General features: G+C 46.8%; 1 non-coding gene across 1 annotated transcript; it reads left to right on the top strand.

Annotated features, from left to right (window-relative positions):
• Positions 1-13,860: 13,860 nt before the first annotated feature.
• On the top strand, positions 13,861-13,987 carry LOC137672832 (U6atac minor spliceosomal RNA). Its single transcript, XR_011049656.1, has one exon. It is a non-coding gene; the product is annotated as a U6atac minor spliceosomal RNA (small nuclear RNA).
• The last annotated feature ends 1,249 nt before the right edge of the window (positions 13,988-15,236 follow it).

Genomic DNA, 15,236 nt, shown 5'->3' with positions numbered 1-15,236 from the left:
CAGAGTCTGGTCCAAACCCCTGCCCTAGCCTGTGGGGTGAGGCTGGGCAAGCTGTGTTTCCCCATTACCTTAGTTTCCCATTTGTGAAGTGTTAACATTGTTACTGCATTCTCTATAATGCAATTTGAGGTTTAGCGGAGATCGGAGCTGGATGTTGCTTATAAATATGTGCTATTTTTACAGTAATGAAAAGGCTGTCCTAAATTGCTAAGGATGAATGCCAGAACTCGCATTCTTTTTAATTTGCTCTCAACTTCCACGATTGCTGCAGGTTGCAGTCCTTTTAATTTCCGTACGGTAAAAACTCTGCAGGCTATGAACAACCGGACCAAAATCTGACCCTGCTTGCTGCTGTAAAACCTGGCTCATTTTATCAGCCTCATCAGAACCATTCTGGATTGAGTGTGATGGGGAAGGTAGCCTGGTGCTTCATTACCCTTGGGGCATTTTCACCACTAGAAGGACGAAGGAGGAAGTAACACAAGAAGGCAGCTCAGGAATGGAACAGCCCCACCTTAATTTAAATATGCAAGATTGTCATCAAGCTACTCTCCTACCTGGCTTGTGTAATTTTTTTTTCTCCTCTTTTCCTTTGCTTTTGTTGCCACGGAAGTGCCTGTCCAAAGTACTTTGTATGATGAGAATGAAATGCAACCTGCCCCAGAATCAGCTTAAGGACTAGCCACTGCTCAGCTCTCGCTTAAATCCTCAAATAGGCAACGAGCAAAACTTACAATGATGTGTTGGTTTCACTGCGTGCACATGAATTGGATCTTAAATCCCCCTCAGTCTGAGAAGGAGGCTCATGTTGAGCCCACTGAGGCCTTGAACTCTTCTTAACCAGTGGGTAAAGCTTTAAGCAGCAGCTCTGGCTGTATTACCCGAATGCTTTGCAGCGTTTAGTGTGGTTACTCTCCTGAGCTTTTGCCCTGAGACAGGCTGTGTGTGCAACCCCTTTTATAGAGGGGAAGGGCTGAGCCAAGAGAGGCGGCATGACTCTCCCAGCCTCAGGCAGGAAATCTGTGGTTAAGTCTGATGAAGCCTTCACTGCCTTAACAGGGCAACACCCTAACCTTTAGGCCATCTCTTCTCTGCGCATGTAAGATGATAATGCTACTACATCGAATGCGGCACAGCTGCCTGAATTTCTTAGAGAATAAGCACTTCGTGGCTTATGTGGGCTTTGTTCCAGGTGTGGAGGTGGTTGCTGCTGAGATCTATGCAATGCCATTAATAATTTTTATTTCCTGACTAAGTTAATCCCCACTCCTCTCACACTGTGACCCAGACAGAAGGTTGTTGTGGCAGGTTGCTTTTTTTATTATAGTTTGTGCTTAGCTGCATCCGAATAACGAATAAACCTCTCAGAGGTGTGTTGCTTCTGCAGGATGGCTCTTTCTTTTGGCTTGGGAACTGCAGGCCTATTTATGTTTGTTGAGGCTGGGACCACTTGCTGAACCTGTCTAGGTTTAGCTCTCAGGAATGGGGGGAGCTTGGCTCTTGTTACTGGGGTGGTTAAAATTGGGACTTCATGATGAGGAAGGCTTCTGAGGGTAAGATTAGATGGCATGTGAATTAGCCCTACCACATGCATCACCAATCGTGCAAGGTGCTGTAAAGGCATGGACTGGAAAATCCCCACCCTAATCTGCTTACTGTCTAACTATAAGGTAAGAAATGCATGGGATAATGAAAAAGGAAGCAATGAGACCATATTAGTCAGCATGATGGGTTTTCATCAACACCAGCCTGATAGCTGGGAAGGATTTGCTAGAGGGTAGTGAAAGCCCCTTCAAAACTGTCCAAAGATAATGAAGTAGCACTGAATGTGATTCCTGGGAATGCGGTGGATGAGGGGAGTGCTCTGAGAATTTCAGGTGGTTACTGGAGGCCTGAGTTGCAGACGCAGGTATGGAGAGGTGAGCACTCGTTTCCAAAGCACAGCCCTGACCGCTGTGACACTGGTGAGAAGCCACAGCACTGCCAGTGTCTGTGGAGCACAACTGGGGAGAGCAGCAGGACAAGTCTCCAGCCCACAGCCTGGGACTGGAGGGGTCTAAGAGCTACGAGAGCTGTGCCAGCGGTGTTATGTGTGGGTGCTACAGAAAGCAAGCACATCAGGTTGCGCTCGCTTATTTTTTTGCCTTCCAATATATCAGGTAGTATAAAAGAGAGTGTTGCTTTCCTGGTGAACCCACCTCACACATAGATAGACAACACTCCTACCGCTTCTGCCACTTGGACTGTGTGAGCTGAGGTGGAGGAGTAGGAGGATATTGCAGAGAGACAAACTGGAAAAGAGGAGGGTCTCACTGTGTTTCCTGCAAGTGTGCAGGCAGACAGCAGACAGCCATGGATGGGAAACTAACAGTATCCCTGACCTCTCTCTTATCTGTGTTGTGGGTGCCATTGGCCCACAGGATGTGGTCTTTATGCGTAGATCAAGAATGGGGTCAACAGTGGCTTGATAGCTATAGCTCTGCTAGCCATCTGTGCTCACAGCTGGGCCACGGTGAGCTATTTATTCCTGTTGCAGTTGGTCTTGTCCAAGGAAGGGGCTGTGGGGAAGTCTCCACTGACAAACAGGGTATTGAGAGTGGAGCAGCCCTTTCCCACCACCCTCTTTAGATCTGTTCTGCGCCTGGATCTGTGATGGTGGCCTGTGCTTGGTGTGCCTCTGGCACGCTCGCTGGAGAAAGGCTAGCTGGTCTGGTGGGATGAACCAGCTTGGTGAGCCCATGTGTTTTCAGTCTTCAGCAGCCAATGGTGTCTTTCTGAGCCATTGCATTGCCTGAGTAGCACAGCTCAGATCTCTTGATGGATAGTCACCCAACAAGTCGTACGTGGGTGCTGGCAAGGAGCATGACTGCAGCTGCATTTCTAAAGGAGGCCAGGAAGCATGGGTTGCCAGTCGATGGTGTATGGGCTGAATCTGGCCTGCTAGAGCAACTTCTTCCTTGTTCAGGCTACCCTGCAATCCTTCTCCAGGGCTCTGACACTTATACTGGTTCAAAAAGACTTGAATGTAGCCAAAACACAACTCGACAGCACTTGTCCCGTCAGATCTCCCGTCACAGAAGTCTTTCTCCCAACATACGATGCTTTGCTCTCGCAGTGCTCAAAAAGGTACTTTTGATCTTCACTCCAGCTCCAGGGTCCTTACCTCTGGGAGGCGGTTGATTTACCCTCCTCTCCTGGCTCCTGAGTCTCTTGGTCCCCAGTTTCAAAGTCAGCCTCACCCCAGTTCAGGGTGGAGATGGCCCTGCAACCGTGAGATGTCCTGCTGGGAAGGCCGAGCCCTGGGGCAAAGCAAGGCTGGTGTTTCCCCTCTCCCTGCAGTTTTGAGGACAGTGCCCATCAAAGGCAGGTGGAGCGGAGAGCAGAGGGCTGTTGTCCCCTGCCAGGCAACTGCCTGCTGGTGACTGAAGGCAGGGCACCATCTGGTGGCATGAAAGGAGTTTGTCGGAGAGCAGTCCTGACTTTCTCAGCCAGATATAAACTAGTAGTTTCCAACTCTTTCTTTTTTCCTTTTTTTCCTCTTCTGTGGCCTTAAGCCCCTCTGTGGCTTTCCCTGCCTGCCTGATGTGCTTGTTTCACCCCAGCTGCTGCGACCACCCTTTGCAGAGAGGTTTAAGCTGACAAACTTGGCGAGGTCCGTGTCGTTCCTGGAGCATGGTACAGTTTCTCAGACTGGAAGGAGTGTTACAGAGCTGCAGAGGGAATTGCCCAAGCACAGGCTCTGCTAGGGCCTGAGATGTGACAGCTCAGCTCCCATTAGAGCTGTTCTAGGTCAGATCAGAGGTCTGTCTAGCCTAGTATCCTCTTCCTGACAGCAGATGCCTAGGGAAGGATGGACAAAGGCAGCGAGCTGGCAGCAGGAGATCAGCTAGATGGTCTGCCAGCCTCCAATGTGCAGGCAGGAACATCTTGAGTTTGACATTGTGCCTCTATTTTGAACAACCTTCTGTGGATTTCATCCTTCCTGATTTTGAGTCGTCACCATCTGAACCCATTAAGACTTGTAGTGTTCACTACACCTTGTGGAGGGGCAGCTGGGCAGGAGGCTTCTACCTTGGGCCAGGAGGCTTCTGCCCTAGGCCAGGAGGTAGGACAGCTGTCCAAGGTTGCATGGGCATTGTTCATCTGCCTGCTGGGGCTTGTGGCTCAGAGCACATACCAAAAAGGATTGGTGGCATGTCACTGCTGTCTCTCTTTTCCAGGTCCCTTGGGGGGATCAGATTTGCCAGGTGTGTCCAGATTGTGGATCTGCTGATCTTCAAGCAGAGAAGAGCAGTGGCACACAGCTGAGAACAAGATGTCAAGGTGGGCCTTAAGGAGTGAGCCTTGTACATGAGCTGTCTGTATGAGATGGGGTGGTTTGGCTCCTCCAGATCCCCTGAGACCCCAACTGTTTGAGGGCTACTGGACACTTGAGCTTGACTGTTCCCTAAGAAGGCAGTGCCAAAAATCAGGTAGAGAAAAGTGGAGGCCTGTTTTTTTGTGAAGATCATGGCAGTCCAAGCTCTTTCTCACCCAAATTCTCCCGTTTTTTGGCTGGGTCTTGCTTCTGCTTTGGGGTCTCCTGAAACCTGGATGGTGGGGATTGAGATCTTTCTCCCCTCGGCTGGCAGGTTCGACAGCTGCTGGTGTTTCTCCAAGCAGACCAATTACACATTTTTCCTAATATCCAATCTAAACCTCCCCTGGCGCATCTTGAGGCCGTTTCCTCTCATCCTATCACTTGTTGGAAAAAATTTCTTCACTGAAAGGGTTATCAAGCACTGGAACAGGCTGCCCAGGGAAGTGGTTGAGTCACCATCCCTGGAGGCATTTAACAGATGTGTAGGTGTGGTGCTTAGGGACATTGTTTAGTGGTAGACTTGGCAGTGCTAGGTTTATGGTTGGACTCGAAGATCTTAAAGGTCTTTTCCAACCAAAGTGATTCTGTGATTCTGTAAACCTCTCCTGGCAAAACTTGAGGCCGTTTCCTCTTGTCCTATCGCTTGTTACCTGGGAGAAGAGACCGGCACCCACCTTGCTACAGCCTCCTTGCAGGTAGTTGTAGAGAGCGATAAGGCAATAAGGTTTCCCTGGAGAGTCATCCCATGAGACATCCCATCAGCTTTCCTGTTCTCTCTCTGGCGTCTTGGATTCCCGGAGCAGTGCTGTCCCCTGTTTTCTCTGGACTGGAGCCACAGCAGCCCCTAGAAAACACTCATCTGGCTGGTTGCTGTTGCTTTTGTCACGTAACCAAATGCAGATACCTCCTGGCCTGTGAACATGTGTCTCAGCACAGCTTGCCTGCCTAGGGTGGAGAAAAGGCTGCAGAGTCGTGAGGAGCAGGCTGCAAGCTAGGAGTTGTGCCAGGCTCTGAAACAGGCACCCCTGCACTAAAAAGCATCTTGTCCAGTGTTTAGGTCTGACTGCTCTCAGTGCTCTAGGAGAGGGCAGCACAGGACTGGTTTTCTGTTATGCTCTTGCGCCTTCCACCTAAGCAGGGAAAAGCAGTGGGGCCACTGAAAGTCCGTCTTTGCAAATTCGAATTTTGCCACCAGAGAGCTCTCATCCTTCACACCCGTCCAAGGGTGAGGAAATAACTGCCAACATGGCAAAAAAGTCCCTCAGTCTCCACCACATCCCAGCTTTCATTGTAAGAGCCAGACTCTGTGATGCTTGCTCTGCCTTTAAAAAAAAATATTATTCTTTTAGTGCTTGGATGAGTTTTGCCCCTTCATTGTAGACTTTGTATGAAAGGGGAAAATTGAGGCTGGGAATATTGAGGCTGGCTAATCTGAGAAAACACAGTGAGCAGGTGGAAATCTGGTGGCAGCAATACAGTTTTCCTCTCTCTGGTTGTTTGGACAGTCTTGCAGGGCTTGAGAAGGGTCTGCCTGAGGCACTGGCCTTGCTGCTAGTTGTCCTACAGAAGAACGTGGCACTTTTGTTCGCATCTGTGACTTACAGTTCTGGAAACTGTGTTGGCACATGCAGTAGGTTTAGTGTTGTACTAGTTTTGAGTTTGTAATCACTAGCGATATCACTTTTCCTGTTTAATTACAGGGTTGAAGCATTAACTTCTCTGAACAATGTAATTCTGGCCTTTTCTATCCACTCTCCTGCCTTCCAATGGCTGGCTCCTTTCCCCGCTCTTACCTGGCACTTTCACAAACACATATTCCATCCTCCCACATTTCCGCTTTGCTGAGCAGACAAGTCTTCCACACTTGGAGGAAAAGGTGGGTAATTGATTTAGTTCATTGAATATGTGAAACTGATAACTGAAAAATTAGTCCTGGATGAGCAGTCTGAATGCTATAGTGAGTTTATATGATGCGCTCCCTTTTTTGGGGGCCAATACGATGTCTTGCCTTCCTTCTGTGCCTCTCCTCCCTGCCCCTTACCTGTGCTGAGAGCCTGAGGAAACCCTGGCTCACCTGGAGCCTATGAGATGTCAGCCAAGGAGCAGTTCTTCCCTTTGTGGACACCCCCATGGTATCTTGGCAGAGATGAATTTGCAAACTAATAGTCTGGCTCCAGCAGAGATTGAAGGGCTCATCCTTGCAACTGCTCTCAATTTGCTTAATCTCCTCCATTTTTGTTTAGACACCCCTTTTCTGTGGTGCCCTATACCTGACAGAAATCCTAAAGCAACTGTGGGTTGGGGAGCATAAGGTACTAGAAATCAAAACAGTCACATCTCATCAGATCTAGTCTCTCTTGTCCTGCTTTAGAGTCACTTCAACAAAGGACCTATCTGCCAGCAGTACCTAATGTCCATGCCTCAAAAAAGCAGCAGTAGCCTGATATTTAAAAAAGCCCTGACCTCTAAAGCCTCAGACCAGTGGGTGTTAGCTGTGTGACTGTGCCACAAAGACTGGCTCCTTCTTCTCCTTGCCTTGTTGTCTGGAGATGATGAGTGAGGGCCATGCTTGGCTGTAGCTGTGGCCAAGAGGCAATCCTGTTCAAAGCCAGGGTGCTCTCTTGGGGAAGATGTTGCAGAAACATCAGGCTCCCTGCTTCCTGGAGCAGCACATTGTGCCACAGCTCAGTGTTGGGGGAGGTTTTATTGCAATTTATTGTGCTCTGAAAAGGGTTTGGTCGAGACCTAGCCTTGTTTTTCACTGCTCGACTTGCTTCTTGCTTGGAGTCCTGCAGGTTGTCTTGGGAGGTGGGTTCCTTGCAGGTTTCATTATGCTGAACACTGATATGCAGTCACAGGACAGGGGAAACGGGGCCATAGGTAAAGGTAAAAGTTTGTGTTAGTCTAGAAAGCATGATCTTCAAGGGAAGGTGGAGGGAATTGGAAGGTTCCTTAGTTTAAGGAATAAAGGACTTAGAATCTCCAAACATATGTGAGGTCAGCTGCGGAAGAGTAATGTGTTCTTCGTGTTCATGCTAGCTGAAGACAAGCTGTATTAGTCTTAGATCATAGCAAGGGACATCAGCGTTTGGGATCAGAAAAATGTTTCCAGCGGTGAGGATAGCGAACCAGCGGACTAGGTTACTTGGGAAATAAATGAAAGTCCTTTTTTGGAGGTTCTTAAAAAGCAGGATCAAGAACTGTGTACCTTCCATGCATGTCCTCAGCTGGTCTGTTAGAGCAAAGGAGCTCCTCAGCAAACGTTTCTGCAGCAGAGAGAGAGGAGAGTGGAGGCACACCTCCAGGGACCTGCCTGGCAAGTCCTCTCTTCTTAGGCCTAGAATCTTTCCCGTGGTGAATCCACAAAGGTTGTGTGCAGTGTCTGTTGGAAACTGAGCCACATAGTGCCAGGGAGGAGGAGAAGGAAGTCCTTCAAAATCCAGGTGGTTACCAGGATAATAATTTTACCCCAGGAAACTCAGGACATATCTCTGGCACTTTCCAGTCCAACGTGGCTTCCTTCTGACCCTGTCTGGAGTCCGCAGTCCAGAAACATCCTAGCCTGGGGAGACAAGCCTGTTCTGCAGCATTATCCCTTCTCTGGTCACGACCAGCTCTGGCTGCACTGGGCAGTAGCATTACATCAAACAAGATTGCCTCAAGCTGGAAATAGAAGCTCATAGCAGTCCTAAGTACAGGTCAGTCGTGTGTGTCCTTGTTTTCAACAAGGGACTGCAGCAGCTCTAGGTAGTTTTCAAGAGGCCCCTGGCGCATTGGTTTCCTTCTTAAGAGTGCTGGGTTAGGCAGAATTGCCAAGGCAAGCCTGAAGCTCTGCTTGTGCTCTCTGACATACACAGTGAGCTCTGTCTCGTTGAGAAGCGAGCCAGCAGAACTGAACAGCTGGCTTGGAGATGGAGATCTCATCCGCAAAACACTCTGAGCTCCCTGCTCTGGGAGCAGAGCCTGATTCTCACTCCAGCATGCAGTGATTTTAAATGGGGTGTGAATTAATACTGGTGCCATATGAAGTGTCCTGTCTTTCTCCTGAGCAGTGTAAAGGATCTTTAGCATGAATGAGAACTGGCTCCAATGCTGCAGCAGCTATGAAGTGAGTTCCACTTTTAGCTGAAATAGGTTGCATTTTGACTGAAGCATTTTTGCTATCCAGATTTTCACTAGAAACTTGTATCTAAAGAATGTATTCTTCAGTCATCATCAGAACAGCTTCTTAGCCCGGAGGAATCCTGCTTTTGTAACAGAGCTGCAACACAACTGCATCACAGCACCAAAAGCCTGGATGGAGATATGCATCCTGGAAGGCTGTCTGACCTGTAACGGTGCTTCAAAGCAGCAAGACACCTGTAGTTGTAAACCTGGTGCAGGTCAGGGGAAATGTTTCAAAAGTTAGGGTGAGTTTGGGGGTGTACATATTGGAAGATCAGCACATGCTAGTGTGCATCTGTGTGTGAATATCCACAGGCAAAAAAGAGCCAGTGCTCTCCTAGAGTGGGAGAACTTGCTTCATCATTTGTTTACATGCTCCAACACTTGCATTTTCATGAGGCTTAGATATTTCATGTATTTGCCAGAACAAACACACCACAGGAATCTTCTAAGCTGTTGAAATCATTAAGGGGCTCTGTGTCTACATGTGATTTTCCACCGCTTTGACTTTACTTTGAGATGTGAACATAAAATCTGGCACTCACAGGCACCATGTGGATTTGTGATGGTCTTGGGAGCGCTGCTTCTCCATAAAACAATGACTTGATCACATCCAAGCACAGATGTTGTTTGACTGTGACAGGTGTGTCATCAATGATATTTGCTTGTTGAGCCATCCAAGTCATGCTTTAATGGAAATTAATTAAAGAAGTTACAAATAGTTCATTTTAGTACACTGGTTCAATAAACACTGCAGTAAACTCTTTGGAAGAGAAGCTGAATTATACAAATAAGAGAGTTATGTATGGAGGGGAAATGGGCAGCTTTTTTTTTATGGCATATTGCAGTGGTTACCAAGCCTTATGGTTTTGTCAGCAGTCTCAGGGTGTTGTGTGTATTTTTTTTCTTAACATCGCAGCTGCTGGAAGGAAGATATTGCATAAGAGTCTCCATTTTCACATTTTAAAAAAGTAAGTTTCTAACCCTTGTGGTTGCTTAGAAAAACATGAAAACATGAGCTGAATGTTCCAGATAGATAGGATGTTGAAATCAAAACCAAATGCAATGGAAAACTTGGTTCATAGCTTTAAAATCCAGACAGCAAATAAACAGCCTTAGATTGGCTTAGAAATTCTGCAGTTTGGAAACATATCAATATCTGACTTCTGGGACCTCACTACTGGCATGAGGGTATGTGTGATTTTGGGATCAGAGTTTAGTCTCTTTTTGGTTAGGCAACACTAATATTTATAAAAAGTAAACATTTCTTTAAAATAAAATATTTTTTGAATATTTCTCTGGTGAGAACACCTCTTTTTCAAAAATTTTTGAGCATTGCTTGAGTCCAATTTTGTCTCCTTTTTTTTGTTTCTCAACTAATTTTGTTTTGTCCTGGGTTGAGACTTTAATGCTGAATCTCTTTTGGTTCATTCTTCTTTCCCTCTTGACTTTAATGTTTCTGTCTGGAGATTTCCATTTGGTTTGATTTTGGTGTTGACTTCAGATTTGGTGTTTTCTTCCTTTCCTCATTTTGGCTTCTTCATCCTGTTCTTTGCTTCCCAGCTTTGTTTTGAGCTGGTGCTGAAAATTCCACCTTGGCTGGTGGGTGATGTTGCACTTTGATATTGCCTTTTATCGGCTGAGCGCGTGATATTTCTGAGTGGCTCAGTGCAGCCACTCAAAGTCACATTTGAGCTCATCTTCTCATGACTGGGGAATTTGTTGACTTGTTTTGTTTTTCCAGAGGATATGACTGAACTTTTGGTGAAAGACATGCATGATGCAGGAATTAATGGGGAGGGGATTTCAGTTCTCCAAGCAGAACTGGCCCTGAGGGTCTGTAGTGGCAAACTTTGTGGCTAGACTGCTGGTGAAGCTGTTGGGTGGTGTAAGAGAAGTTGGAGGATAAAAAACAAAGACATCCTTCTCTCTTCTGTCCCCTACTTGTGTAACATAGCAGTGATGATTGTGTATCGTCATCCATGCTGCAGCCTTCAGACCAGCTTGTTCTTGCACTCCACTCCTGGAGCTAACAGGCAAATTCAAGCTCAGATGCTGGCTTGGTGCAAACTGTGGTGCTTTCTGAAAGCTGGAAGATGGAGGTCTAAAGACACTCGCTGTGGGCCCAAGATCTTGCTCGTAGGAGCTGGCTGGATTGGGCACAGCCCCATCCACAGCAGCTAGCCTGAGCTTAGTCCTTCCAGCATGAATATTTAGCGCTCAAGCTAGCAGCCAGCAATGAGAACAGAAACCCTGTTGTGTCCCAGGCCTTAACCCTGCCCGTTGTCTTGCAGAAGAGTTCCCTTTTCTGACCTGACTGACTGACTGCAGATTTTATGTCATGCACTGTATTCCCTGTTTGCAGAATGAAAATAAAGGGTCTGCAAAGCCCTGGTTATTGGAGTCCCAAGGAACAGCAGCAGGATGAGTATGACCTACATGGGAAACTCATGGCAGGAGTATGTGTTGGGGAAGTCCTGGTCCAGGGAAGGTGAGGAACCAGCCTATAGCACTGTCCAAGGCTGACAGCCCATCTGAACAGGATCCTGAGGTATGTGTGACAGCTGTAGGTACGTGAATGAAAGAAAGGCACGATGGTGTGAAGTTAGTGTATCTCTGCATGGTCCAGCTGCAGATGAAATAGTTTATATGGAGCCAGTACAGCTAGCAGCTCTTTTCCAGAGATCTCCATCCTGCTCTAAACCTGTCCTGGACCATTTTGGAAAGGGTATGGTTTCTCTCCTAGATTGTGGGAGGCAGATTGCTTCCCATGTGTCTGCATTTAGGGGAGAAACCATGGGTGGGCGTTAGTGCTTCCACACAGTATAGAACTCTGCAACAATCCTTGCAGACTGCCATCTCTCAGCCTCTCCTGCAGTCAGGCTCTCAGCATTTCCGACCATTTCTCCCTTTGGGAAATTTCACCTAGGTGAAATGATGTTTTTAGACCTGGACCATCCAGTGTTTAGGATGAGATAAAGTACTGTCCCTGGTGTGATTTTTCTTTTCCAGATGTCTTTCATTATTTTGTTAAGGTTAGAAATCCACAGAATAAGATCTGCAGCTCTGAGCATCATATATATGAAACAGAAATGTCTTTAACCATAGACAGGCTTGCTAGAGCTTATTTGTCAGAGTCCTTGTCTTCAGAGCTTACATGTTTGTATCTATCAACCAGTTGTTTATACTGTAGTAGACCCCTGTCTGTCCAGGGCTTTGAGGCCATATGGATAATTAGCAGTCAAGCTCTTATATTGCATCTAATTGAGGCCTTTCCCAGTATTATTAACCTCAGATGGCCCCATATGTGCTGGATGCAAGCCAAGGGCCCATCCATGCATTAAGCAATGTATACAACAGGCTGTCAGAAGGTAGGGGCAGGGGTAGCTTTACTCCCATTTTAAACCAACAGAGAGGTGCCTCCAAGGTTTTGCTGCCATAGACTGGACAAGACCCTGAGTAACCTGATCAAGCTGGATCTGCTTTGAGCAGGGAGCTGGACTTGGTGACCTCCAGAAATCTCTTCCAACCTATATTACTCTGTGATAAATTCAGCAGCATTATATTGCAGGGGACTTGCTAGAGACTGTGTAGAAAATCTTTAACGGAACCAGTGCATCTGGTAACAGACCCTGCATCCTGCCACCGAGTGAGACTGCGACAGGCCCTAAGGCAGGCTGAACTTTCCCAGCTCAAATAAAAGCAAGAGTGGCATAGCTGAGAAGAGAGAGAAGTGAGGGGAGGCATTCCTTTGAGCCGTACATCAGGTCATGCCTCATAGCACGGACTGACTTACGTGTGTTTGCCAGCCTTTAATAAGTGGTGTGTACACACATTTCAGAGGAAGCTGTTGGATGGCATATAGTGATTAGAAGCACTTGAGCAGGCAGAGAGAGATCTAGAAAGTTAGAGGTGGCATGGCCAGGTCTATGAAAATACTGTGGCACTGCTGGTATTCAGAGCAAGTGGTTACCCACTTCTCAAAACACTCGTTTCCGAACTGCTACTTAAAATTCCTAAGTGAGTACTTTGTAGAAAGCGTGACCTTAGAACGGTGCTGATGGGACTTGGCATGCTTGCTGGAGCAAGATGCAGTAGTAGAACGAGTGAAAAATCCAATTTTTATTTTTCTTTACAGGCTTTCTCAGCCTCTCCTCAAACTCTGAAGCAAGTGGGAGTTTGACCATCAGAGCCCAGATCCGTGAGCTGTGGTAGATCTGAGAGAAGTGGTTTCTGACAGATCTGATGCCTTCAGTGCTTATTTCCACTTCCTTCTCCTTGCCCAGCCGGGGTGTTGCTGCAAGGTGTCTTTGATGTTTCTCAGCAGCGGTTTTGATATTTGCCAGTAATGCCTGTGCCTGGTTGCTGGCTTTTTTTGGGAGTGGCTTGCTGGAATGCTCTTATCTGAGAAACGTCTCCTGTGAGATATTTGTTCTCTGCGAGGAGTTTGGTTTTTCCTTTTCTTTAAAACCAGGTTTGCTGTGTAAGAGCATGCAGAAAATCTGTATTTTGGCCATGTTCTCTAATATTTGCTTGAAATTGGCTGATCCTGTAAATATTCTTGCTGATAAACTTGGGAGTATCAACAGAGAGAGCGAAGCTCTGTTGTGTGGTATAGTAAGAAACTTTTTCAGCATTGGGGTATAAAGGATCTACTAAAATGTCTAGTTTCTTCTTAGAACATGGGTAGGACAGAACAGATAAAACACAACTACTAGATATCAGAGGTGGAAGAGACCCTGAGTGTCCATTTTGTCCATTTCCCTGTCTACAGGCAGGGTTAACCTAAATAAAACTTTGGAATAGCTGTTTGTCTGTCCAGTGGCATGGAGTCCATCCCCTCTCCTGGCAAACTGCTCCACATCTGAACACGATAAACTAGATGTGCCTGTTCCAGTGGTTTTTGTAGCCAATCTGGATCTATTGTTTCATTGCATGCTGAAAGGCATGAATTCATTCCAGAATAAACTGAGCATGCATCTGGTTTATTTGTGTGCATGTTTGTGCTTCAAACCCTTGATTGAGTGATTGCCTCATGGTGCAGTCCTCCTCTCTCTGCGTTCCCAGAATTTTTGAGTTTGTGAGCAATTGTTCTTTGGGGCACTACATCTCTGTCCTAATGAGCTGGGGGAAAGATTGACTGACGTGGGAATGTGATAAGAGCTGCGGAATATTTTTTGAGAGTTACTGAACAGTTTGGCAGGGTGTTTTTGCTGCAAACATGTTCAGACGAAAAGTCATTATATATTTTCCCAGTATAATACTAGGAAAATTTACATTTATGTCCCCATTCTTTGTCTGGATTGTTTCTGTAAGCCCTAGTTTTTGCAAGTTTTGTGCTGTGCAAAAGGAGGGAAGCTTAGCCGTCTCCTTCCTAAGGCTAGGAGATGCCTTCCTGTCCTACAGAATACACATGGCTAAGGCATTGCTATGTTCTTCATGATGTCTCCACCACCTGTCCTTCCACCTGTCCCCTGCACCCCCCTCTGCTATCTATACAAGCCCCTCTTCAGTTCATTAAGCTTAGAGGTAGCCCATGTACTTCATTTGCAGTGTGCCCTGGGCCTGAGAAATGACTTCCAACTGGTAGACTTATTGATGTGCATTGGAAGTTTAGGGCCTTTGGAGCTGGGTGCTGACTTTGTCCTAGGGACAGCAGGTGGGGAGTAACTTTGACACTGCAACATCTAGAGGCTGATCATCTGGAAGACTGCAGGTTTGGGTTGCTATAGACCTGGAGACTGCGTGTCACCTGGTGCAAAATGTTGGTGCATGGGCCCTGTGACCCTGGGCAGAAAGTAGTACAGGGAGATGAAGCCAGGGCTTTCTGTCCTCTGCTAAATGAGCTGTAATGCAATGATTTTACATTCCAGGGCGTTTTTGTTGTCCTTTGGTATGCATCAGTGGATATGAAGATTGTTCTCAATCTTCTGAAATCTGAGGAGCCTGAGAAAAACAGGCAGATGGTTTGATTTGTAGCAGGAAAGAAAAAAGTGGGGAAAACATAGCTGTTAGAAATCCATTCCCACTCCCCACCTCCAATAAAACCCTTTGGGGTAATATGCAGAAGATGCAGTTTTGGAAGGAAAGGAATCTACCTTTGCATGCATCCTGGGATGTCTGTGAACTTGACAGCTGAAATGGATGGATCCAAGTAGGAACACAGAAACAGTGCTTAACTCTGGGCCAGGAGATGTGTCAGGTCAGATGGGAAGGAAGCTTGGAAAGAGCAGATGGCTCCCTAGCTTTTATATCTTCTGGTATTTTTGGAGGTATATCCCTGAAGCATTCAGAAGACTCAAGGAGATACTCCCCAGATGAAGGAGAATTGGCTCTGCTTCCTTCCTCAGCTCTGTCTCAGATACCAGCTGGATGTGACCTGTTGGCGTCTGGAGAACTTCCAGGCTAGGCATCTGCCTTTGGCAAAGGGTATATGGCAAATAGATGATAAAAGCTTACTATTTAAGGGGGGGTGTGTGTGTGTGGGTGGTGGTGGAGGAGACCCTTGTTTTATAAGCCCCAGGGCCTTTGATTAAACAGGCAGTGGGTTCTTGCAATGGAGATTAGTTGAGTAGTGCTCTGGCGTCCACACTGGCTGGATCGTTTACTTGCCATGGGACCTGCTGTTGAAGCATCCTCATGCCTGGACTTCTGCCATAGGAAAATCATGTGGGTCTTATGTTTTCCCACAGGTCTCAAGGAGAGACTGAGA

Source organism: Nyctibius grandis, chromosome 1 (assembly GCF_013368605.1).
Source record: "Nyctibius grandis isolate bNycGra1 chromosome 1, bNycGra1.pri, whole genome shotgun sequence".
NCBI classification, from domain to species: Eukaryota; Metazoa; Chordata; class Aves; order Nyctibiiformes; family Nyctibiidae; genus Nyctibius; species Nyctibius grandis.
Note: the sequence above shows the minus strand (reverse complement) of the source record. Positions and strands in the feature narration are given on the sequence as shown.